Source organism: Cryptomeria japonica, chromosome 7 (genome assembly GCF_030272615.1).
Source record: "Cryptomeria japonica chromosome 7, Sugi_1.0, whole genome shotgun sequence".
In the NCBI taxonomy this organism is placed as follows: Eukaryota; Viridiplantae; Streptophyta; class Pinopsida; order Cupressales; family Cupressaceae; genus Cryptomeria; species Cryptomeria japonica.
In genome coordinates this window covers 351,351,796-351,375,332 of record NC_081411.1, presented here as the reverse complement: position 1 = coordinate 351,375,332, position 23,537 = coordinate 351,351,796, and the positions used below count along the sequence as shown (strand labels likewise).

Here is a 23,537-nt window from a genome sequence, read left to right as displayed (position 1 = left end):
CCATCCTCCATTTGATTGCTTTTTGAAGATATTTATTATCTTGGGTTTTTTTTTTCACATCATAGAACCCTTAGGGTGATCTTTATTGTAAATGAGGCATCTCTCATCAAATTTGCTCATATTTTTTGCCTTGATGATAATTCCCCAATTCTGATTTTCCTCAACTAGTTCTTTATTGAAGCTTTGAATCTTTTTGATATGCAAACCTCTAGTACTTTTGGGGAGAAACACAATCTGTCTTGATCCTCATGCCCTCTCCTACCCCACATCTCTTTTTATTCTCTCTTAGATCTGCAACTCACTATTTCTAATCTCCTCGAAATTCTTTTTCAACTTGATGATGAATCATGGAGTGTGATTCAAAATGTTGATGATAAAAATTCCTTACACAATCGAATCTAGAAAAAATCAAGAGAAGAAACACAATCTCTCAATTAACTAGAGTCATCCAAAAATGTCCTTCAGTGCCTATCCAAAGAAGTTTTATTTCAATTTGTTTTACTTTTTTAAAGATAAAAGTGGAAATCTTGAATAGGCATAGATAATAGACATTGATAGTTTGAAGAGAGGCTTTGAGAAGCATCAATTTACTTGCATGACTTAGAAGTTTTCATTTTCACCTTGCTGATTTCCTATGGAACCTTTCAACTATACCTTTTCAGAAAGAGTTAGGAAGAGTTTTAGGGATCAAAGTTAAGCCAAGATAAGTATCTAGTAACTCAAAACATTGGTGTTGTAACATCCCTGTTTATCTTTCGCGCATAGTTCTTAATATTAAAAAAATATAATTTACTATTGTTATAATTTATATATTGCCCAAAGGATTTAGTATAATCTTGAAATGGAACCAATGCCTGCATTTTACAATAGAGTCATCACCAAAAATGATACTATCATCAAGTAATTGTTGATATGTATAGAAGGACAATGATGATGTAGCTGCGAAACCTTAAAGAATCTTTAAATTAAGCTTACTTTGAAAGTTTCTTCCCAAAAACCTCATAAACAATAATGAAAAGGTAAGGGGACAAGAGACCTCTATACCTTAGTACTTTACCATAGAATAAATTACCTCTTGGTACTCCATTGACTAAGATGAACTTCAAAATAGAGACATAAGCTTTGATTAGGTTGATAATTTGATCTTTGAAGCCAATTTTTTGGAAAACTACAAACAAAAAGGCCAAAAAACCCTATCATATACTTTAGATATATCCAACTTCAAGATGCTACATATATTTTTTTATGTACCATAAAGTGAATAATTTCATGCATTGTCAAGGTAGCATAAAAACATTTGGTGACCTTTAACAAACCCTTTGTAGCTAGGGGAGATAATGATATTGAGAACATATTTTAGACTACTAGGTAAGACCCTAGAGAAGATATTATAAGTCATGTTAGAGAGGCTAATAGGTCTATAGTCCTACAAAGAGGAAAGTTCATCATTTTATCAATAAGAACTCTAAATTTGAATTTAATTTCTTGAGGAACCTCTAAGATCTAAACATATCTCTCACAACATTATGGTGATCATTAGCAATAATTTTTGAGAAATCTTGAAAAAATGTTGGGGCAATCCATCTAACGCTAGAGGTTTGAAGGTAGCAATGATGTAAACAACATTTTTTACCTCTTCCAAAGAAATATTTTTCTACAATTCTTAGAGATAATTGTCATTCAACATATTTGGAATTGCTTACAACAATTCATGAAGAGTAGGGAAATCTAGGTTTGAGTTAGCTAGAGTTTATTTGAAAAAATTTAGTGGACTAAGCTAAATCATCTTCACTTGCAAGAATTTTTATCTAAAATATTTTACAATTAATTCAAGTTTCAAATCCTATGTATTGGATGTCAAATAAGAGAACAAGCTAGTCTTGGAAAATGATCTATAAATATGATTTTTGTGAAAGATATCAAAAGTTTCTTAATTGGAATATGTTTGAGATAGCATAAAAATTCTTCATAAAATTTGTCATCTTCTACTTCTTTCAGATGGAGAAAAGAGAAGAAACATTCTTTAGTAATAGAAACTCTTGAGATCTTAAGATAAGCACAAGAAATTATTTTTGGAACTAGGGGATATGCTAAAAAATTTAAATATGCCTAATTTGGTTACCTTCATTGGTGCAATGTCATTATTAATTATTTTCTCATGATTCAAGGGCTATTATGTAACCATTGTAAAGTTGACTTCCATATAAGAATAACAAACTAATATTTTGAGGGCTAGAAGCCTATTGAGTCAATTTTTTAAATTATTTTTGTAGTTTCTAAATTCTAAGGTCAAATTTTCTGCTATTTCCAAGAATTTAGTTTATGAGTATTCTATGAATTTTTAATGTGTTTCATATCACTAGGATTACATTGATACTAAGAAACTTTATGTAGTCAACCTAAACTCTTCCCAATCAATTGTGGAGCTGCCTCTTTAATGTATGCTAAGAGTCAAATGGTATATGTTATAGGGCTCATGGTGAGTTTTTGTTTGGATATTGTACCTTCTTGCATACTCAAATTTGATTCGTTGGCAAGATAAAAAAGTACTTTTATATTTTTTCTATTCAATAGATGATGCATAGAATGCGATAAAATAGGCTCAGGTTATTAAATCACTTTTCCTCTAAAAATTTCTATATTTTTATGTGTTTAAATTTGATAATCTAAGTATTATAATTTTTTTTTTTGAATTACTCTTGAAATTTTCTAGCAGGGTTGAACTTTCACAATTTGACGCTGATTTTTGTTAGTTTACGAAATCAAAGGTGACATTTCATAGTTATAAATATTTGAATCAACTTGTACATGCACGATTGAGTCTAGAATATTGATTATACTTTTGCATCTAAGCACTCGATTATGAAAAGTTTTTGAAGCACCACAAGTCCCTTGACTTGGAATTTAGTAAAATACATATAATTAGATTACCTTGCAAAATAGCTTAGTCATGGTCACATAAAGCTTGGATTTGATGATCTTATGCCTTAAGATTGATCACCTTTCATCAGTGAGGTACACCTTGTACTTAACCTTTTTTTTCTGATTTTCAAAACTCTTATTAAGAACTTTGATCTCTAAGACATTGTCTTTTCCGTAGATCTCCTCTCAATTTTATACATAGGATCACAATAAATGATGAATGATCATATTCTTATTATTTTGATATAACAAATACATGATTTGGGATTTTATAAAATGATAAACATTTTCTTCATGATAACAATCATACAAATATCTCAATTGGAAACTGAGGCTACGAAAGCCCTAAAAAAATTGTACTAGCTTTTTCCCTTCTACTATCTCTTTGCTAGCTTTCTTCTCTTTGCTGGTCTTTTGCTGCCTCTGGACTGTAATTCTTTTGGTTTTACTCATGGCAGCTTTTTTATTTAGTTTTTTGTTGAAGGGTTTCGGGTCCCTTCAAAACCCGTTTGTTCCGTAATAAAAAATAATCATACAAATATCATTAATTTTGTCATCGATTGAATATTCTTGTATAGATACCTAATATAAGGTGGTGCTAACCTACAATCATCAAACGATCGATTAAAACTCATCTGCAATAAAAATTCAAAAAAAATATCCAGTAATCAAAATTCATCTTTAACCATTAAATTAACTGATGTTTAAAATTAACACAAAGATAACACCCTTACTTTATTTTATTATTCTATGCATGCCGAAATTAAAGAGAATTTGAAATGCGACTATATTATCCTCTATATATTATAAATGCATTATAATAAATATTGGCGCATTCTAGAAAGGGGATAGCCATTCCCCAGAATTTGTGGCCTCTTATCGTTGCATTCTAGAGAGGGGATAGCCATTCCCCACTGTCATCTGTCACTGAAGGTAACAGTCATTTATTACTTTGCTTGAAATCTTTTTTTCTTCTGAGAAAATTCCACTTCATTTCAGTTCATTAAGTCTTCCAATGTCTGACTTGATCTTAGAGTAACACGGTGAATGGACTGTGGGTGCAGCAGAGAATTTCTATCCCAGGTAACGCCTTTCGCATTAGAGAGAGTCTGGAAGGTCTATAAGTAATCGATGAGCAGTCACTTGGTAGAAGAACACATTGTCATTATCATTATTCTATCGCATAAATAAAGCTTAGTTTATCCCAAGAAAGCTTTGCTTATACCACGAACGGGAACAGAAGCAGGTAGTGGCTGCTGACTAAAGAAAAGATTTTCATACCGACTATATAAATATTTGACTTACAAATCTCTAAAAAAAGATTAAGATATTATTGCGTAAATAGTTTTATTCATTTAAAGACGATAAATCACAAATGACAATACAATTCAAACTTTGAGCGCGGTTCCCAATGGATGCCATTTATTTGTGGGGGAGTGGGAGATAACATATAATTTAAAAGTTTACAGTAATATCTCTCCCTGGAACACAACCGCTTTTGGATGTTTTCTTCAGTCCCGTTGCACTGGCATATATCGTTGAATCTAATTTCTTTACAGCTTGTTGTGTGATGTTGAAAGCTGTTGCCACACTTCTCAACGGAAGCCTCAATATTGACACGCTGCTCGTCTGCCATGATCAACAGTAAAGCATTATGACACTATTAAAATTGAGTATCTAGCAGATCGACATGTAAATATATGCATTTTCCTTACCACGACACCAGGATTTTGGCTGTTGAGAGCAGAGATATAATTAGCTTCTTCAGTTCCAACATTAAGCTCAAAATGCAGTGTCCCCCTCGGAAATATGGTGACATCTCCAGGATGCAAAATATCGATGAAAGCTTGACCTAATTTGATAAAGCAGGTGTTTAATCGTTCGGGGAAGAAAATAAAATCGGGTTAAGAATTAAGCAAGGCAAGTATAAGGTTTACCTTGAGTGTCAACAAAACCAACTTGAAGAGGCCCTCCTGAGATAAGAGTAAGCATTTCTGAAGCTCGTGGATGTGTATGTGGTAGATTTGCTCCACACGGAACCATCTTGAACCTCACATATTGCAGGCCCTGTGATCTGCAATACCACACTTTGTCACTGCAACTGCGAAACGAATAGAGTTTGGAAAAATAGTAATAATAATGAAATCTTACGCTGCTGCAGGAAACTTGGCGACTGAAGTGGCAGCACGTAGTCCTCCCGAATCGACAGTAACATCTCCATTAGAGAAAATGTTGCGGAGAGTGAAGGTTTTTACTCCGGTAGCGAAGTCTATAAGAGGATCAGGGTCTGCTCCATAAACACATGCATTCGTAATGCTAAGAACAACTGCAATAACGAGTAACTTCATGCTCAATATTATGATCCTTATCTCTGCAAGCTGCCTCTGCTTTTTTTTTCTCAGTGTCAAGGCTTATATGTTCAAGTCTGCGTTGCTTGTGTATTTATAGGTGCCAGATTGGATGCCTTCTAGTTTACGTTAATACTGCATTTGATGTGATGTTTTGTCCCGCAGTCTTTAGAGGCGTAATCTCAATTAATTGACTTTCATTGAACTTAAGGATTTGTTAGGACAGTTAAGGAAAAATGTTAAAAAAATCATCTACCCAATAAAAGTAGCACAATATTATGAGTTGGGCTATTTCAAGATTCACTTCTTCGTAAAATATCCTTAAATCTAAACTATACTTACTAAACCAAAATAAAAAACAAATAAAATGCAAATAATTACAATCAAAACATAAAAATATAATTAAATAGAAGAACCTGTAAACCAACAAGAAGATGATTGTAATTATCATAAAACAATCTTAAAAACCACCAAATATCAACATTGATAGCTCTGTTTACGAATTTACCACTCACATTATTAAACCACCAAAGTATCATAAAACAATATGACAAGATTAACGCGAATAAATTTGCATCTTATTTAGCCTTTGCCCTTGAAATCTATTTGACTAATATTATTTTGAGCAGTTTAGAACGAGTCATAAGTAAAATGCATGCCTTGCTTGTAGAATACCAAAATCTTGACTCGGCGAGCAATTATTACATACTACTCAAACATAAATGCAATTCTTAATACAAAATAAACAAAGAAGTCAAACACGTTGTTTGCCATTTCTGCGCTGAATAAGAATTTTTGCCCAGTTACGTGTGGTTCTTGCTTAACGTGTTCGAAAAGCTAAGTCCAAGAAAACTGTGATAAATCCAACAACGTGACATCATAACCAAAAACCATTGTTTATGTAGTGGGTAATACGAAGGTAGATATGGATGCTGGAAAAAGATAAGATTTTCATATATTATACTGAGATATGAATTACAAAATCCCTGAGAAACAGATAGAAGTTAGACAGAAAATAAAAAACTGTAAATATACGTTTGGAACGTTGGACATCATCCCCAATACAATTTAATAGTCTGCACCATTTTAAAAGTGCCAACAATAGTAATAATTTTGCTCTATACAATTATTTGACCATAAGAAGTTTTCAAGATAATGAGGAATTATATACACACTCCCGCTGGATTGCCCCACTGGCAAACGTAAAGAAATCCATCCGGGGCCCTAGAAAATATTATGGACTCTCCGTATCTATCTTCAGCTTGACGTCGTCTCCACACAGTCGACTTTATTTCCTTATCACTGGACTATTTCAATTGTTTATATATTTTTCCTTTCAATACTTAAAAAAAATAAAATCCCTTTCACATAAATAGAGGCTAATTAAATGGATGAAGCATTAATTAGCTTTGCTTATTTGATAATTGTAATCACTTAATACAAGAAAATTAAATGGGCAGGAAGATAAGGTAGGTTTTTTTTTTTATAGATGATTGTAGATATAAAATGTTTTGTTAATTATGTTTAACTAATCATATTTTTTTTTAATATTTTTAGTGGGTCTTTGGTTTGTTGATGAAGTTGAATGATTATAAATGAGGTCACGAGCGACCAAGTCTTGCTGAATACAAGGTTCTAACATCATAAGGGATTAGGTTAGGATCATGCCTCAAGCGAATTTGGTAGAATGGATACGTCTCAGTCCATGTCTCTTAGATGAAGGGGTTTTAGCCTATAGGCTCATGCCCCCATATATAATGGCTAATACTACTTTGTGAAGGCCTTCATTAGGCTGGTGTGCTTGCGGCTTCGTGCCCTTGTTGGGCTGCTGAGCTCACAAGTCTGAACCTCCATAAAAAAAAGAAAAAAAGAAATGTCAATTCCATCTTTATGTTCTACTTGTGTGCTACTGGGCTACTTGACATTTGATGCATTGCTTTTGAAATTCCATCTTTATGTTCTTCTAGGAAACTACTTGCACTTAGTGAAAAGCAAAGTAAGACAATAAGATATGTTAGATTAAATATTTAGAATTGTAAATTCCTTATGGTCATTGAGGTTATTAAAAATTACTTTACATTGGACTCTCCATAAATGCAATTCACATGATCAATTTAATTGAGCATGAACTATTGAAAAATACTTTGCCTCAAACTTTGATCTGTACTATTACTATTATAAGGACCAATAATATTTGGAAACAATAGACCTCCTATTTGACCTGCAAATAATTAGTTAGATGCAATAATGAAACTAAAAGTCTCAAATCTAGATATTCATACTTGAGATAGGACAATAATTAAGGTAATAAATGAATAATGCAAGGTATAACAAAAAATCATGCATCCAAACCTCATTAGATTGAATTAAATGATATCTAAAATGAAGGATGATGTTTTGTAGGTGCTTATTTCCTAAATATTACTCAATTTGATAGAATAAGGATGTTTTACAAACTATGGATTCCCCAATTAACAACATAAGGTTGACATATGATTCATCAATAAAGGAAGGTGACATGTCTCTCTTCAATAGGTTTTCCCAATAGAAAATAGAGGGATAGAATTGAAGAAAATAATCAAGTACTAGGATTAGTTGGTCTTGACATGTTTGTTAGCTATTGTACAAGTGTCAAAAGAGGATACACTGTGCTAGATCAATAAGGGACATTTTGTTAAATTATAAGTTGAAATGATATGTAAACAAGTGTAAGAGGATTACATGATGAGGTTGATAGTCAAGCATTCTCATACATGTGTAAGTGATGGGGATGAGTAAGGTTTAAAGGATGAGATGGAAAATTAATATTTTTTTAAGATATCACTATTAGACATCCATGAACAAGGAGAGTGATGAGTCAAATATGCTCACACATGTGGGAGCATGGAGTGGCTTGAGGAAACATACAATAAAAATGTTCAAGGTAAAGATTTTCATCCCTACATGGAATTGGTTGGTTGAGAATAAAATGATGAAATATTTTGTTTATTAGAAGAAAGTCTTAAAATTTGATGAAAAAGAGGAATTAATTAATTTGTAATGAATGATTAATTTTTAAATTTGAAATAAATGGCTAGTCTCCAATGCCTTGTCAGAGATCTTAGAGATGAAAAGGATTGGAGAACTTTTGTACCTTATGAAGTATTAGAGATGGTAGACCTTTTGGTGCAGGGACACCTCCTCAACAATCCAATGATGAAGATTAGCATCTTAGGATCATTGTGAATGTCTTTTGTTTGTGAAATTCTCATGTATTCAACAAGGACCCCACCATGTAAACCAATGTCACAAATTAGGCATCCTAATAAGCAAATTTGGACAATTTGGTAAAAAGGGGTAGTAGGATATTTGTTTTTGTGTTTTATTGGATTTTAGGGTGTGTAGGTGGTGTTTGGTTGATCCAAGTTATGTGGATCCCAAATTTGTGTTAATTGACAACTTTGTTGAAAAGTATAACTTTTGAAAATGCAACTTTTGCAAGCAAAAGTGCAACTTTTCCAATTTTGGTTGGTGTAAGCTTCCCAATGACTCCAACCTCTTCAAAATTTGGTTGGTAACCATTGGATAAGGCTATATAACTTGTGGACATGATTCCTAAGGTTGGTGTAATTGTGGATTGAAGTTTCAAGGCAATAAAATACTAAAAATTGAGTTATTTCCCAGAAATTCTGAGTTTGCAGTGGTTGTATGTAAGTATACAGATTGGTTCTAATAAAATCATTCATGGAGTAGATAGGGGATTGAGTCACCTTTTTTTGGGTGGTCATCTAAGGTCTTGATCCTCTGTGCATATTCAGAACCCCTTGATTTTCTGACTCTAACCCAGAAATTAAGGGTTTGGCTAGGGTTTTACTTAAAAATGGCTATATCTTGCATCTCCTTCCTCTAGAAGTTATTTCCTTTGGAGGAATGCAATATTGGTCAGTATATTCTAGGATTTTCATGGGGTTTTTCAGGGAAGGCTTGGTTGTTAGAAGAATGAGAAAAATCTAGGTAGGCATCTCCACGTGACTACCTTGCACAAAATTAGGACAGTCACCCTAAAATCTTATAGCTGTGGATTCTAGGTGTGTAACCCTAGAATTAGAGGTTATTAAAGGTCCCCCATATTCTCATGAATTTATTTTATTTTAGAGTCTTTAAATTAGTGTTTGTTTATAAATTAGGCCTAATCGCCCTAATTAGGTCTCTAGACTTCTAAAGAGTTTCAACCATTAGTTTGCAGATCTTGCTAGTCCCTTTTGGGGATGAGTGTAACTCCATAAAGGGTATTTGGAATGGTAAATATTTTTCTAGGTTGTGTTGAATATTTTGGAGTTAACAATAAAATACTCGTCAAATAGGGCTACTAGCCTAGGGGGTAGGTTTCCAAAGGAGGTATAGGGCATTGATACCTAAGTCCAAAATCAAAGTTTGGAATAGGTCCTAGATGTCATGAATTGACCAAATCCAAGGCCCCCAAGAGCAAGAGTCATTGTAAGGAATGTTAGATAAGTTGAAGCCATTTACTCATCTTGAGTAGGTTCTAGGCTTGAGTAGTGGAGAGTAGTTCAAATCCTTAAGGTGTGGAGTCCTTCTTGTAGGACCCTTGTTGTCTCTTCAAGGGGTAAAAATAAACCGTTTGGACTTCTCCTTAGGTGTGTGAAGGGCTTTGCATCAAGTCGTATCAGAGCTTAGGAATGTACTTTGGACCAGAGAAGAAGACAAGATGTCAGAGGAAGAGGGATCCCAAGATCTCCCATCAAGGATGACCAATGTTGAGTTGCCTGTCTTGGTGAAGAAGTAGATGGCAGAGAGTAGGGAAGTCAAGGCTAAGAATCAGGCCTTGAGAAATGAAATGTATTAGTTGAAGGGGAAAGTGGAGACGGGAAAGAGAGACTTTGGAGGAGATGAAGAAGGGGATGAAGAGGAGATGCCTAGGTAGGAAGAGCTAGAGGTTCCTACAAACTAGAGACCCCTATTGAGTGTCCTCAAGTCCATGGAAAGGAGAACAATAGATATGAAGTTGGATCTGCCAATGTTTGTAGGTAAGATGGAACCTGATATAGTGATGGAGTGGATAGACTCCTTGGACAATTTCTTTGAGTGTGAAGACATATCAGAGCGCCAAAGGGTGAAAATGGCCCAATCCAAAATGAAAGGGGCTACACTTACTTGGTGGAATTTCATCCAAGATGAGAGGGTTCAAGAGGGGAAGAGAAGAGTTGCTACTTGGAAGAAGATGATGGCTTTGGTGAAGGAAGCCTATGTTTCAGTGGACTATAATGTCCAATTGCACAATAGGAGACAAAACTTGAAGCAGAAGGAGATGGATGTGTAAAGCGGAAAATCGCGATCGAACCCTAGTTGCTCTCCCCTCTTCCAACTACAAGGAGAGAGAAGGGAGATTCACTAGGGTTGATGGTTTTCACTTAGGGGAGAGACTTTACACTCAAAAGAGGGGTTGAAACCCACAAGATCCAATCCCACGCAATGCAAGATTGGATGCTAAATGAATTTCAAGGGTTATGACAGCAAGGCTACCCTCTTTTGTAGAGAATGTGCATAGGAGAATTAGGCTAGGAATGCATAGAAAGTGACAAAGATTCGCTTATAAACTGAGATAGGGATATAGGATGAAGCTGCGGACCTGGAATTAGCAGTAAAATGTCGATACGGCACTGTCCTACAAATTTGAGCAAAAGTTGTCAGGACGATGGCGCCCGGCACCACGGTCCTCCGAAAAATCCGCGAAACGAAGGGGGAATCTGTTCGTCTCTGCACAAGGATTCCAGATCTTCAATTTCAGCCGCGTACCTGCAACCTACACACAGAAAAGTGAATACTATTGGGGGGTTAGGGATTAGGGGTTTGCCACTAGGTCAAACCCCGGTTTTGTAATTAACCAAGAAATGAGCCAGTGTTGTAAATGTAAATGTTTGTAATGTAAAACAAGTACTAATACCTTGTTCTAAGGATGTTTGTATCCTTATGTGCAAAGGTTTAGATGTTGTTGTTTGTTGTATGTTTGTATGTTGTATGTAGCATGTAGTATGTGATCTCCTCTTCAATGGTTGAATCCTTGTCTTGAATGCAACACTTAGCCTTGAATGGAAACTTGAATGATCAATTGCTTGAAGGAATGCTTGAATGCTTGAATGCTTGAGTATAGTTTCCACGCCTTTTCCATCATGTCCCTAATGAAAGAGGAAAATGTAGTTTATATACTTGTCAATTAGGGCTGATAGACTGATTTTCCCGACCTTAGGCCGACCAGGAAAGTTTATTTTCCAAATTGCAAACAAAAAGACCCGAAGTCCAAAGGAGACCGGGCCCAAAATAGGACCCAGGGACTAGGGCGCTGGGCGCCATGGTCCTGAAGGACCAGGGCGCTGGGCACTCTGGTCCCACCTCCTGGGACAGTAGGGTGCAAGGAGGTTTAGGCCAGGGTGCTTGAAAAATGCAGTTTTCAGTGTTGTAATCAGGTTTCGGGGTCTCCATTCAGGTTGCGTGTTGCGTCGCCATCGTGAAGACCGAAATGTAGTCGAAATTGCAAGTGTCACAATTTTAGGACGCTACAGGATGTGAGTTCCTACATAGAGGAATTCATGAAGTTGTGTGTCAAGACTAAGGTAAAGGAGAGTGAGGATAAAAAAGTGGTGAGATATCTCAATGGACTAAGATTTTCCATCCAATAAGATTTGAATCTCCACAGCCTGAAGACAATTCAAAAAAGTTTTCAGTTGGCACTTAAGGTGGAGGAGAAGCTAAAGAGGAGGCAGGAACAAAATAGCAGAGGTAGAGGGAGATAGCAAAGAGGGGGAAGAAGCCCTTTTAGAGGAAAAGGAAGTGATTTTGTATACCAAGGTGAGTCTAGTCAAGAGGGCACCAGAGGAGAGAGCAGTTACAACTAAGGAGTAGGCTACAATCAAAGAGGGAACTTTAGGGGCAAAAGACCATTCTCTAGTGGAAGATCCCAAGGTAGAGGACCTCCTAGATATTACAACTTCAACCAAGAGGGTTACATGGCAAATAGGTGTTCGAAGAAGGCAACAAGCTCCATGGGCTAAAGGAGGAGCTACTTGGTGCAGGAATCTGATTGCCAAAGTGTGGTAAGTGCAAACACCTATCAAAGTGTCAATGCTCGTAATAGATATGGCTACCCTAAAATACGACAGGGTTTGATGATGAGGAGAGTAGTGACCACCATGAAGGTACCTGATAAGGAGCCCCCACAAAGAAAGTCTCTTTTCAAAACTACCTGCAAGGCACGAGGAAAAGTATGCAAAGTCTTGATAGACTCCGGGTCTACTGAAATTGTTTTGTCACTTGAAATGGTAGAGAAGCTTAAGTTGAGAAGGTTGCCACATCCTTACCCCTACATGGTCACATGACTCACCCAAGGTCAGCAACGAGTGGTAGAAGAGCCGACTTGGGTAGAGTTTCAAATTGGATCATACAAGGATAAACTTCTATTTGATATAGCCAAGATGGATGCATGTCATCTTCTTTTTGGGAGACCCTGGCAGTTTGATTTGAAGGCTTATCATGATGGGGTTAGAAACACCTATTCAATCACCAAGGATGATAAGGTGATAGAACTTTTACCCCTAATGGAGAATGAGATATAACATAAGGGAAAGGATGTCAATGTGTTGTTGGTAGAAGGAAAGCAGTTCATGAAGGAGATTGCAGAGAAGAATGCAGTTTCCTATGCCCTCATTCCAAAGTCCAAGGTGACAAAGAAGGACCAGTTTGCAAAGAGGAGAGAAGAAGGACAGAGGCACATAGACCCTATAGTCAAATAGTTACTTGACAAGTGCAAAGGCATCATCTCATATGGAATGCCAAGATCCCTACCACCAGTGACAGATATAAGTCATTGCATAGATCTAATCCCTAGATCTAACCTACCAGATAAAGCAGCATACAAGCTTACCCCAGACCAGAATGCAGATATGGCAAGACAAATTGAGGAGTTGCTAGAATCAGGGCTAATTGGCAAAAGTCTAAGCCCATGTGAACTACCTGCTATCCTTGCACCCAAGAAAGAAGGCACTTGGAAGCTATGCAGAGACTCAAGGGCCATCAACTAGATAAGTATAAGGTATAGGTTCCCAATCCCTAGGATAAAGGATTTACGTGATTTCTTGGGGAGTGCAAAATATTTCACCAAAAATGGATCTAAAAAGTGGATACCATCAGATTAGAATAAGGCTAGGGGATGAATGAAAAACAACTTTAAAACCAATTAGGGGTTATGAGAGTAGAAAGTCATGCCATTTGGGTTGTCCAATGCCCCACGTACCTTTATGCGGTTGATGAATGAGGTCTTGGTGGAGTTCATAGGCAACTTTGTAATAGTATACCTAGATGATATCTTGATCTTTAGTCACACAAGGGAAGAGCACCTCAAACATGTAGATATGGTCTTCAAAAGGTTACGTGAAGAGAATCTAATGACAAATTTTGATAAATGTTTGTTCATGCAAGAGGAGGTCATTTACTTGGGCTTTGTAATCTCACAAGGTGAGTTGAAAATAGACCAAGAGAAGGTAAGTTCTATCCTATCTTGGCCAACACCTACAACCATGAATGATGTTCATAGTTTCCATGGCTTAGCAAATTTTTATAAGAAGTTTATAAGGGGATTTAGTCATGTTTGTGCACTAATGCTTGACACCATAAAAGGAGGACAAAAGTGGAGGTTCAGTTGGACCAAGGAGGCAGATGACTCTTTTGAGACCTTGAAGAAGAAAGTTGTGGAACAACCAGTCCTTGCCCTACTAGACTTCAACAAGATATTTTAGGTATAATGTGATGCAAGCCACATGACTATTGGGGCAGTACTCATTCAGGAAGGAAGGCCAATTGACTTTTTTAGTGAAAAACTAAATGATGCCAAGAGGAGATACTCATTATATGATTTGGAGATGTATGCTTTGGTTCAGTCATTGAAGAAGTGGAGGCACTACTTATTACCAAAGGAGTTTATAGTTTTCACTGATAATATGGCACTCAGTATCATAAACAGTCAAGAAAAGTTAAACCATAGGCACATGAAGTGGGTAGAGACCCTACAAGCCTTCACCTTCAATCTCAAGCACAAAAAGGGGGTCAAGAACAAAGTTGTAGATACCTTGATCAGGAGGGTCTTAACTGTCAACCAAATTAAGATGGAAAGTGTTGGCATTGACTCCTTGAGGAACATGTATGATGTTGATGCAGATTTTTGAGAGATCTCCAAGGTATGTCAGTCTTTTGGTGAAAGGTATCATGTTGAATTCTCTGAGTTTTTTATCCAAGAGGGATTTCTATTCAAAGGTGGATAGTTATGTATACTCAAGTGTTCAATGAGACTAAATATTATTAGAGAGAAGTATTATGGAGCAATGGCAGGTCATTTTGGCCTTGACAAGACCCTTGACCTTGTGAAAAGACACTACTTCTATCCTAAGTTGCAGGCAGATGTTATGAGGTTTGTAGAAACATGTGTGATCTATCAAGAAGCCAAAGGGAAATCAATCAATGTAGGTTTGTACCAACCCTTACCCATTCCTTTAGGCCATGGTAAAGCATAAGAATGGATTTTGTGTTGGGTCTGCATAGGATAAGGAATGGATATGACAATGTCTTTGTAGTGGTAGAAAGTTTTAGAAAAATGGCTCACTTCTTTCCATGGAAAACCTCTTGTGATTCCTCATATGTTGCAAACTTTTTTTTCAAAGAGATAGTCAAGATACATGGGTTGCCTCTAAACATAGTTTTAGATAGGGATGTGAAATTCATAGGGCATTTTTGGAGGACCCTTTGGAAGAAGTTGGGAACCAACCTATCTTTCTCATCAGCCTACCATCCCAAAAATGGACAAACTGAAGTTGTCAATAGGTCCTTGGAGAACCTATTAAGATGCTTGACAGGACAACATGGAGAAAAATGGGACAACATAATGTCACAGGTAGAGTTCTCATACAATGACACCATAAATAGAAGCACTAGGAAACCTCCTTTTCAAATTTTGTATGGCATCCACCCAAGAGGTGTGTTAGAGTTGAGGGATTTACCTAAAGAAGAATCCATTAGTGCAGGTGGTGATGCTTTTGCATCAGCTATCAAAGAGGTACATGACCAAGTGAAGTCTCATCTCCAACAATATAAAAAGAAGTACAAGGCTCATGCTAACAAGAAAAAGAGGGATGTGTTGTTTGGTGTTGGGGACTTAGTATGGCTGCATTTGAAGGAGAGACTCCCAAAAGGAAAATACACAAAGCTATTGCAAAGGAAGAATGGACCACGTCAGATTTTGAAGAAGTGTGGGAAGAATGCTTATGAAATCAAACTTCCTCCTAATCTTGGATTGTCACCTATTTTCAATGTGTGTGATCTAACACCTTACAAAGGGAATGGTAGTGAAGAGGAGAAACCAAAGCAGGTTGCAGCAGATGATGATATTCCAAAGCATGATCCACCAAATTTGAGCAAGGTTCTAGAAACTAGAGTCACAAAGAGAACAAGGAACAAAGAATTATTTGGTGACTTGGCAGGGCAAACCAAACTCTGAAGCAGTTTTGGATGACAGAAAACCAAATTTCCAATCATGGTGCAGACCTCCAAACTTTGATCTCAAGTGGGCTTGAGATCTCTTCTCTTGGGGATTATGGTGCAAGGGTACCTCCTCAACAAGATAATCATGGATCTAATGATGAATATTACAATCTTAGGATCATTGTGAATGTATTTTGTTTGTGAAATTTTCATGTATTCAATAAGGACCCCACCATGTAAACCGATGTCACAAATTAGGCATCTTGATAAGCCAATTTGGACAAATTGGTAAAAAGGGGTAGTAGGATGTTTGTTTTGGTGTTTGGTTGGTCCAAGTTGTGTGGATCCCAAATTTGTGTTAATTGACAACTTTATCAAAAAGTGTAACTTTTCCAATTTTGGTTGGTGAAAGCTTCCCAATGACTCCAACCTCTTCAAAATTTGTTTGGTAGCTGTTGGAGAAGGCTATATACCTTTTGGACATGACTCCCAAGGTTGGCATAATTGTGGATTGAAGTTTGAAGGCAATAAAATATTGAAAATAGAGTTATTTCCTAGAAATTCTGAGTTTGCAGTGGTTGTACGTAATTATACCGATTGGTTTTGATAAAATCATTCATGGAGTAGATAGGGTATTGAGTCACTTTTTTTTGGCAGTGGTCTGAGGTCTTGATCCTTTGTGAGTAGTGATAACCCCTTGATTTTAGGACTGTAACCCAAAAAGTAAGAGTTTGGCTAGGGTTTTACTTAAAAATGGTCATATCTTGCATCTCCTTCCTCTAGAATTTCTTTCCTTTGGGGGAATGCAATATTGGTTAGTGTATTCTAGGATTTTCATGGATTTTTGTAGGGAAGGCTTGGTTGTGAGAAGAATGAGACAATCTATGTAGGCATCTCCATGTGACTACCTTGCACAAAATTAGGACAATCACCCTAAAATCTAATAGCGGTGTATTCCAGGCATTTAACCCTAGAATTAGAGGTTATTCAAGGTCCCCCACATTCTAATGAAGTTTTCTTTTTAGTTGAGAGTCTAGAAATTAGTGTTGCTTTGTAAATTAGGCCTAATCACCCTAATTGGGTTTCTAGACTTCTAAAGGGTTCCGACCCTTAGTTTGCATATCTTGCTAGTCTCTTTTGGGGATGAGTATAACTCCATAAAGGGTATCTCTAATGGTAAATAGTTTCCAGGTTGTGTTCAATATTTAGGAGAAGGAAAAAATACCCATCAAATAGGGCTACTAGCCTAGGGGGTAGGTTTCCAAAGGAGGTATAGGGCATTGATACCTAACTCCAAAATCCATGTTTGGACTAGGTCCTAGATGTCATGAATTGACCAAATCTAAGGCCCCCAAGAGAAAGAGTCATGTTAAGGAATGTTAGAGAATTTGAAGCCATTTGCTCATCTTGAGTAGGTGCTAGGCTTTAGTAGTGGAGAGTAGTTCAAATCCTTAAGGTGTGGAGTCCCTCTTGTAGGACCCTCGTTGTCACTTGAAGGGGTCAAAATAAACCTTTTGGACCTATCCTTAGATGTGTGAAGGGTTGTGCATCACCTTTGCTACTAGAATATTGGAGATGGGATACCTTATATACCTTGATAAGGTATCAAATATGGGAGGCCTCTATATAAATTATTACAATTCAAGGGAAAAGTATGAATTTCAACACCTTAGCTCGGGAGTTGTGTTATTAACTTTACGAAAACTATAAAGGAATAGTTAGTCATGAGTGTAATTAGCGAAATAGTACCCTATTTAATTAATTTATAGGAAATGAGTATGAATAAGTATAACTAAATTTTAAATTGGAGAATGGACAAATCACCTCAAAATACATATCTATCAAAATTCTCTGCTATGTTTCTTAAGCCGAATTTCCTATTGTTCCGAGTGAAAACATTGTCTCCTAACTTTATCTCATGCAAATTGTTTCTAGACACCCAAGCATTAAATTCTTTTTATGAATGACCAAGCCTATCAATTCCTCCTTTTTTATACTATCTATACAAGATGGTATTAAAATCTCCTCCTATAAGTATATGAGATAAAGGACGTGAATCTATGAATGCATCCAATTCTTACAAAAGATCTTTCTTTTGTTGTCATGATATTGGCCCATAAAAAAATATTAGAAATTGAATTAAGGCTCCTTACTTCTCCCCGCAATCAATGAGTCCTTGATCCCAATCATTTAAATTTAATAGAAAGTGTGTTCCACATAAAAGCTAGACCTCCTAAAGCCCCATTTGATTGGACAACCTCTACCTACCAATTATTGAAGCTTTCCCAAATAAAGATATATCCTCTAAATTTAATTTGGCTTCGTCTAACAAAATCCCTTCTTCCTTAGTCAAAAAAATTCTAGGTTTGACCATGCATTTGTTTTTAGGGGCATTTAAGCTCCAAACATTCCATGAAAGGAGTTTCATGTCTTCAAGGGAAGGGTATCTCCCCTCCCTAATCTAAATTCTTATGTACTTATGCATAGCCATTGTAAACTCACACATGTAATGAAGGAACTCCTTATTCGATAAAAATTATAGTGGATATTATCCTTGTCATTGATATATTTTATAATATAGGGATATCTAATGGTTATTTATGCATATTTATTGCATATTATTACCACAAATAATATCTAGAATCTTCTTTGTCTTATATGTGGTATTAGTTGACAAGAAGGAATTTTTACATATAAGAGTGATTTAAAAGAATGAGATATATAATCTAGAATAGATTTATACTTTTTTCAACATGGGTAGACTTGTTTTGACTATTGTAATTTTGATTCATAAATAAAGGATTATCTTAGAAGTCAAGTAGGAGAGTAATTTTGTCTTTAAAATTGTTTCCAAGAGGTATATTGGTTAAGTAGATGAAAAGTTTCTTTATGGGGACATGTTTAAGAAAGTATAAAATTGCCATGTACAATTTTTTATCCTTAATTTATTTCATAGGGAGGAAAGAAAAAAATACTTTTCTAGTTATGGAGGTTCTTGATATAATTATTTAATTTTGTGAATATATTAAACTAGAAGAGGCTCAAACCTTTAAATAACTAAAATACTATAGATCAAAAGAAACCAAGGGCTCACAATGTGTAAGGGCCCAAGACATAAAGCCTAAAAATAGTTAATGTTAATATAATCATAACAAAATACTTTTCCAATGAAGAGGTTGTGCTAAAGCTATTAAATATTCCTAATTTAATGAGCTTTAGACAAATAATGTAATGTCAACATATTTGTTTTGTATTGAATGAATGCAAATTGCCAAATGTTGAAGTAAAAATTGCAACAAATAACTAGTAGCTATAATCTAAACAATGAATCAACTACAAATCACCAAATATCACAACACAAAATAAATACATACATAAATTTATCGATCATGTTCGATTTGCAGGGGTTATATCCTTAGGAAGGAAATAGAAAGTACATATCAATTAAGATTACATATACAAAAAATATATAATGGATTTAGAGAAAGCTGGTCCATAATAGGTTATAACCAAAAATTATGTAACAATAGTTTATCTTGATAAAAAAGGTCTTACGCCCTATGCCATGAAATTTTTTCCTCGAGTAGTAGTTTAGCCTATGATATGATTTGTTGGATTTGGAGATTAATCTTTATGTTCTTCCCATTATCAACTTGTAGTTGAGTAAAAAGAAAATTCAGACAATAAAAAATCTTGGAGTAAAGCCAATATAACTTCCAAATGACTATATAGGTTATTCTAAACAATTTTACACGTATAGCTCTATATATGGGACAAAATAGAATGTCGGAATCCGTCAACAATAGGATTAGCATTTTTTGATTTGTTTAATGATTCAAGGGCTATTATAGAACTACTATAAAGTTGATTTTTAAATAATAAAAATAAATTAATAGTCAAAAGTTTATTAAACTATAGAATTGAAAAAAAAATATCTTCTCATTTTTCTAGTGTATAGACACTAAGTTCCAATTTTCTTTCATTTTCAATTCTTTAGTTCATAAATATTTGATGATTTTTTATTTATTTCATATTACTAATGTTTTGTTGATGTTGAGAAATACTATATAGTCAATGTAAACACCCGCAAATCAATTATGGGAATGTCTCTTAAAATCTATCTTGAGAATCAAGTGGGTATTGTTTCCCTTGAAAAAAATTGCTTCTTAAGATAAATTAAAAAAAGTTTTTTATTCAATAGTTGATGTCTAAAATTTGAAAAATAGAGTTAGATTACTTAATATTTTTACTCTAAAATAATATATATCATTTTGTAATTATTTTCTAATTGAAGTAAAATAGAGCTTTTTCAAAAAATACACTTACAATTTGGTATAGCAAGTTTGAATTCTAACTATTTTGGATTCAATTTTCCTTATTTATGAAATTAATGGTGCCATTTCTTAATTATAAATATTTAAATTATCTTGTGCATGTATAATTAGCTCTGGAACATTGATTACATTTGTGCATATAAAACTTGATTATTAGAATGTTTTTGAAAAAATACCAGCCCCCTCATTTGAAATATTAATATGTAGATAATGAAATTTCCATATAGATATCTAAGACATTATTATATTAACCTCAGTGTCATTGATATTATTCCATGATATTTATTAAAATAGACCTTATATCTAGCCTAAGTTCTTCTCTTATGAATAGTAGCCACTTCTATTAAAAAAGATAAAGTACACTATTCACAAAAGAAAAGTCGGTGGATACAAGATCACCCCTAAGTTGTCAGACAAGAAATACCCAAAAAAGAAAGAAAGCAACACGAGCTAAGCCTAGAGAGTAGAAAACATAAAAAAATCTCTTAAGTGGCTAGAGTATTGGCTGAGGGAGGTAGATCTCTATCATCCTTATGACCCCATACATTAGTAGAGTCAAGGTTATTGTGTAGAAGAGACCACCCTTCTTGAGTAGTAGGATCCCCTATCTCCTTGTCCCGATTTCTTTGAGAGGGCAAGATTTCCACAACCCATTTTGGAAATCCTTTAGAGGGTAAAGACCATCCACTATCACTACTAGGATCTAGCCAACCATTCCTAGAACTTGTAGCTAGTCATCAACGGGTACCACGATCGATAGGATTTGCCTCCTCTAAGCCCCACCTAAAGGTAAAACCCTTGTGAGGAAGACAAGTAGAGACTACCTATCAAAAGTACTGCCAACACCAAATTGACTGAGAGGAGCCTCAGACTATGGGGTTTGGGAGCGATGAGTAGAGGATCTGCATCCACATTGCTAGCCATAGGGTGGAGACAAATTTCAAAAGGCTAAGGGTCCAGAAGAAGGATCTAGAGGTACTTTCTCAACCATACAAGGGGCACTTCCCCAATGAAATGAAAGGGTCTAAGGGTGGACTACCTCTAGTGCAACTGTGTTAGCTTGCACTTGAATATAAAGTATAGGATTATTAAAAGTACAAGCTTTAGTAAAAATTAATAGATGAATGTCATATGCCAATAAAAGGGCTCTAACCTAAAAGGATAAAAAAAGTCATGAATCCAATTCTACAAGTCTTGAGGTCAACAACAAAACCAAGATAGGTGGATGAAAGTATCACGCTAAGAACAAAAAGGACATTGAGGCTCTGGGACACTCATATGCCTTAGACAAGCACCTATATGCAAGCCTTGGAAAAGAATACACCAAGAAAAATGAGTCATATTGGGTTCAAGGATAAGAAACAAAGTAATACTAAATTTGTGATTCGAGATTGATTAAGAATACAAAAAATACCAATGATACCCCATCAAGGGTTTGTAACTGTAAAAGGTTGTGTTGGGAAACCAATGCTAGTCTTTCCACCAAGGTTTCACTTAATAAATACCCAGTTATTTATAGGTAGAGTAGAGATGATGACATCAAATGTATATTGATTAGGTCAACCAAGCTATAATGAAGTTCTCATATCCTCTCAAGAATTAAGACTCATGGTAACTCTAGAAAATAAGTCTTGGGGAGAATGAATGTCATACTTGTGCAATCATAGAGCATGAACAACAGGCACTTGGGCTAGGGGGAGACCCTGAACCTAAATGGGTAGAGACCATAAAATGCGACACTAGTTGAATGAGAGACCATCTCTAGAACCACATCCATTCCACCAAAAATAGGGTTTAATGACTTGACAAGCCTACCCAATGCTTTTTACCATAAAAGTACCTATTATCTACATAGAATCCTTCATAATGAGAAGGGTTTGAAAGTAAATCACATTCCAAGAAGGTTTGTTATCAAGGAAAACTAAAGAAATGCAATTGCAGAGAAAAATATTCTAAGCTTCATTATCATAAATGTCTTATATAATCCATTTGACACATAGAGAAAGGTCATGTAAGTCAGTGGAAATAAGTCCAATGCTTCCAAAATCCTGAGTGGGTCAACTAAATTCCTAAGCCACTTTGTGAAATCCATGGTGGTCCACCGATGAGGCCCATTGTAAGTCTCTTAGAGGTTTCTCAATCTTTCTGTAAGAGGATTTAGAAGGAGCTCAATAATAAGAATAGTAAAATTGAGGTACTCCCAAAATCTTACTCTACATTATAATGTCATAATGGAGAACTCTCATTGTAATTCTCATAAAAATGAAATGGAACATTTAATACTACATGATATAGAGAAAACATATTTTAAGTGTTGGTCATTTGGAGGAATTGATTATGTGTTGCATTTATGTTTTGTCATTAATGTTTTGGGTTATGGAATTTGCTTATTCATGCTACTCGAATTCATTTTTAGTCAGTTGGTCTTGTTCTGGTGATTAGATGCTATCCTGTATGCTAGTAAGCTTGATTTGTTGTTCTGGCGAGGGTTTCACCAACAGAGCTTTGTTGAAGTTCTTTGATGTTATGCATAATTGTGTTGGTGCAGCTTCTAAAGAAGATTTGGGATACTGATGGTGATCATGTTTGAGACTTGGTTGATTGGGATCATTGCTTTAGCGTGTATGGACTAAAATTGCATCTCGATTTATCTAGGTTATTAACTGACTTAATGTAACATGTGGATTGGACTTCTCAATGCATTTACGTGATGTCTTATGGGGTGGATATTATTTTTTTGGTGTTTGGCCGACATGTTTTGTAATTATGTAATTATTTTATTGTCTGGTGGCAGACCTTATTGTTTGTGGTTGAGAGTTTGTATATATATGATGTAAGATCTCATTGTAGATCATATGTGGGTAAGGACAAAGATATATATGAGCAAATAATATAATAATCATTCAGGCAGATGATTTGGTTGATCATTGATGATCGAGTTGGGTTTATGTAAGAGGATTTAGTCCTCCGCTATTGAGCTTAACCGAAACTATACTCAGGCATAGGAGATGCTATCTTTGCAGTTCATTCCTTCTTCTAGATTGTAGTTTGGATTTCTATGTAGTCAGTGAGACTCCTTTTGTGATGAGCAATACACTCTAGGATATTGGCCTTCCTATAAGTGCAGGCTCCTCAATTGCAATTCACATACCTACTGCAAAAGTATTATCTGACTATGGGTAGGCTTCCCACTATGGTTTTTCCCATTACCGGGTTTTCCACATACAAATCTTGGTGTCATGTGGATCGTATTTATTCTCTGATTGTTGTTTATGCTTAATTAGTTTATCTTCTATTTCGGTAATTGGTTTATGCATTCCGATATTGATCTATTAAGTTCTGGTATTATAATTTTAATTGCTTATGTTGGGATTATGGATGAATTGATTATGTTTGCATTGATGTTTTG

At 35.3% G+C, this 23,537-nt stretch overlaps 1 long non-coding RNA gene across 1 annotated transcript; it reads right to left on the bottom strand.

Annotated features, from left to right (window-relative positions):
• Positions 1-4,657: 4,657 nt before the first annotated feature.
• LOC131078757 (uncharacterized) lies at positions 4,658-5,154 on the bottom strand. Its single transcript, XR_009358425.1, has 3 exons — positions 5,074-5,154; positions 4,860-4,996; positions 4,658-4,774 (listed from the first exon to the last, which is right to left on the bottom strand). It is a non-coding gene; the product is annotated as an uncharacterized LOC131078757 (long non-coding RNA).
• Positions 5,155-23,537: the final 18,383 nt, after the last annotated feature.